Raw genomic sequence first — 3,786 nt, forward strand, 5'->3', positions numbered from 1 at the left:
CACACACATAGAGACACCCAGAGACAACCACAGACACACACACACACAGAGACACACACAGACACACACACAGAGACACACAGACACACACAGAGACACACACACAGACACACATGCACAGACACACACACAGACACACATGCACAGACACACACACAGAGACATACACACAGACAAACACACACAGAGACAAACACACACAGAGACAAACACAGAGACACAGACACACACACAGAGACACAGAGACACACACACAGAGAGACACACACAGACACACATGCAGAGACACACACAGAGGCACACACACACAGACACACAGACACAGAGACACACACAGACACACATGCACACAGACACACATGCAGACACACACACAGAGATACACACACACAGATACACACGCACAGAGATACACACACAGACACACACACACAGAGACACACACAGACACAGAGACACACAGAGAGACACACACAGACACAAACACACAGGCACACACAGAGAAACACACAGACACACACATAGAGACACCCACGGACACGCCCGCACAGACACACATGCAGACAAACACACACACAGAGATACACACACAGACACACACAGACACACACACACACACAGGTGCCCATGGCAAGATCGACTCAGTGAAGATGGAAACCTCTGCAGGCTGGGGGCGGGGGTGAGGGCAGGGTTCTGATACACAAACCCAGGAGAAGCCCGTGGACCAGAATGGATAACCAGGCAGGCACCCCCCAACCCACGCCTCACCCTCCCCAGGCAGCTGGATCCATTCAGCAAACGCTCGAGCAGGACACACCACCTCATCACCCTAATTGCATTTCACTCTACCTGCTTCCGACATGGTTACACAACATCCTGAGGTGACACAGAGCTGGAGTCGGAACCCGGGTCTATCTGACTCCACAACTTTGGGTGCTCAAGGTTTGGGGCACTAAAGGAAGAGATAAGACACTCTGAAGCCCAGGTTACATCCCAAGAGGAAAGCAGGGAGGACAGCATGGAGGTGGTGGATGGCCAGGGGCACCTCTTCACAAAGACTGCTCTAACCAAAGCAGGTCCCAGAGAAGTGCCAGGCCCATGTGTGGGCCCCCTAGAGGGTCTGCTGTCCTTTTCAGCCCAGGACCTGTCATCTGGGGAGGGCTGAGCCAGCTGTTAGGGCCACTGAGCCACTGGGCTGGGACTCTTGTATTTGTGGTGGGGGTGGGGGTGGATCAGACCCCGGATCAGAGATCACACACTGAGGACCTAAAGTCTGAATGTGACCCTCAGGTAGCTTTTCTTTGGCCAATACACTGTGGTCCACAAAATGATGTTTAAAAAATCAAACTAGTTGCCGACATCTCAGAATCAGGAGATTGTTGAAAATCTCACAATCCTCCAAGGCACTAACCTGCCGCAGGTGCCTAATAGCCGTTCACGATGGAGAAGCTGGCCCAGCTCACCACAGTCCCCACCCCTCCCTATTGCCCACCCCTGGTTTCTCTACTCATCTCACCAGTCCTAGTGGCTCTTGGATTTTGCCAGACCTTACAAGGCATGTGCCTTCCAGCTCTCAGATGCCAGGTTCTCAGGCAAGCAGACCTCTTTCTAACACTTACCCAAGGTGCCTGGCCCTGCAGTAGGCCCCCAGGTGTAGAAGATATGCAAAGGGGTGTGATCACGTGTGCAAGTGACTTTCCCTCACACGGGCAAACAGAAGATCAAACTAGCTGAGAAGGTCCATCTCAGCACTAAGATTCTGGGATGCTATGAATACATGAAGAGCAGAAAAGAACAGAGGAAGGGGGAAAAAGGGAAAGGAGAGATTGGGGGAAGATGTAACCTGGAGGCTTAGTGGTCAGAGGAAGGTGGCATATATGGCTATCTTTGATGGTTAAAGGTGGTGTTTATGAGTGGATCATTTAGCTAATGATGTATAACAAACCGCCCCAAAACCTAGAGGCTTAAAAAGACAACCCTACTTATTTAGCCCAAGAGTATGCAGGTCAGTAATGTGGGTTGGGCTTAGCTGGGAGGGTCTCTGGTCTCTGCAGACTTAGGCTTGTCTCGGCCGGGTTGTAATGCATCCGAGATAGGTCACCTGGGGCTTGGCTGGTGCTCAGCTAGGGCAGTGATGGGGACTTAGCCTTGTGTCTCTCATCCTCCAGCAGACCAGCTGGGCAGAGCTCCAAGAAGGTGAACAGAAGCTTGTAAGACCTCTTGAGACCTGGGCTTACAGCCGTCTCATGGTCCCCCTGCCACATTGTGTTAACCAAAGCACGTCACAAGGCCCACCCAGATTCAAAGGGTGAGGAAACCGACTCTCTCTCTCATGCGGGAGCTGCAAAGATACACTGCATTGTTTGGAAAGGAGTGGATGATACAGCCATCTTCGTAATCAACCTATCGTCACAAACAGAAAACACATATCAGTGACTTAAACAAGATAGATGTTTGTTTTTCTCTCATCTAAAGAAGTCCCGAGGTGGCTTATCCAAAAGTGTTAGGGCAGCTCCTCAAAGTCCCCAGAGACTCAGACTTCTCCCATCTTTCTGCTCTGACACCTCAATGCAGCTTCTACCCTTAAAGAGTGCCTCGTGTTCCAAGATGGCTGTTGGAGCTCCAGCCATCAAGTCTTCATTCCAGGGAAGAAGTGGAGCAAACTGGGGTGAAGAGGAGAGGCCATACGTTAAAGAGCGTACCTTTAGCTGTAACACTAGCTGTAAAGGGAGACGAGAGGTGTCTTGAGTTGAGAACTTGGCCATGTGGAATAAATCAGGTTTCTGTTGGAAAAGAAGACATGGAGAATGAATATTGGGTATGAAGCCAGCAGCATCTGCAAAGGGAAGAGGGGTAGAGGGGAAGAGAGGGGGTGATATTCTCAAGGGAGGTTATGCCACTCCCCTCTTGGCATTGTAACTGAAGTCCTGAAGAATATCTAGAGACCAGCAGATCACTTTTTTTCTGTTATTTCATTTGTGAAGTCATATCACACATACAAAGGTGTGTATTAAATGTGTAAGTGCAGTTATTAAAGAAGATAAACTTGTGTGTACCCAGAGGGTAGGAAAGAAGTCTCAGTCACCACCCCACCGATAGAGCCTATGGACTCAGGGCCTGCCCTCAAATCCCCCGCGTAGCAAGTCTCCTCACAGCACCCACCTCTCTCCAGCTGAGAAGCTTGGGCAGAGACCCCAGCCCCAAGCAGGGCTGCCTCATACCTGGCCGGCTCCTGCAGGAAATCCCGGTGGCAGGGCCTTGCCTTGTCATGGGGGTGGTGGGGAGGGCCACTCCTCTCTTCCCCCCGCCTCCCCGTATCTGGGCCAGGTTCAGCTGCATCCCCATCCCTCTCACCAGCTTCACTGGCTCCATATGGGTCCTCCAAGGTCCCTAAAGAGAACAATAAACATCAGGAAATGCTGACCTCAGAAGGAGGTGATAAAACATTAGATGCAGACGAGTCCCCACAGGCCTGGCCCAGACATACAGGCCCCACGATGACTTCCCACCTAGGAGTGATTTGCCCCGACCCCCGTGTAGCCGTCACCTCAGACGAGAGGCTGGATCCAGACCGGGGCACGGAATGGCCTGGGTGCCACAGCCTCAGTGCCAGCACCTGGGCACACCGACCAGAGTCAGAGCCAAGCGGCGGCCCCCCGAGGGCATCTGTCCCCCAGCCCAAGGAGATGCAAAGCTCACTCCAGTTTTTCATCCCGTGGCTACTGACCACACCCCAGTGGAGCCCACTTCCCCTTTCAGCCTCCTGTGGGCACCTCTGGGGCACAG

The 3,786-nt window shown here is 52.3% G+C and overlaps 1 long non-coding RNA gene across 1 annotated transcript in view; it reads right to left on the reverse strand.

Annotated features, from left to right (window-relative positions):
* LOC309809301 overlaps positions 1-3,375 on the reverse strand; it is a 4,254-nt gene extending 879 nt beyond the window's left edge. Inside the window, exons 1-2 of the long non-coding RNA XR_014294841.1 lie at positions 3,222-3,375; positions 2,703-2,783 (exon numbers count right to left, since the gene is read on the reverse strand). This is a non-coding gene — a long non-coding RNA (uncharacterized lncRNA). The remainder of the gene's footprint in view (positions 1-2,702; positions 2,784-3,221) is intronic.
* Positions 3,376-3,786: the final 411 nt, after the last annotated feature.

This window comes from Mesoplodon mirus (assembly GCF_964341445.2).
Source record: "Mesoplodon mirus genome assembly, chromosome: 8".
Taxonomy (NCBI): domain Eukaryota; kingdom Metazoa; phylum Chordata; class Mammalia; order Artiodactyla; family Ziphiidae; genus Mesoplodon; species Mesoplodon mirus.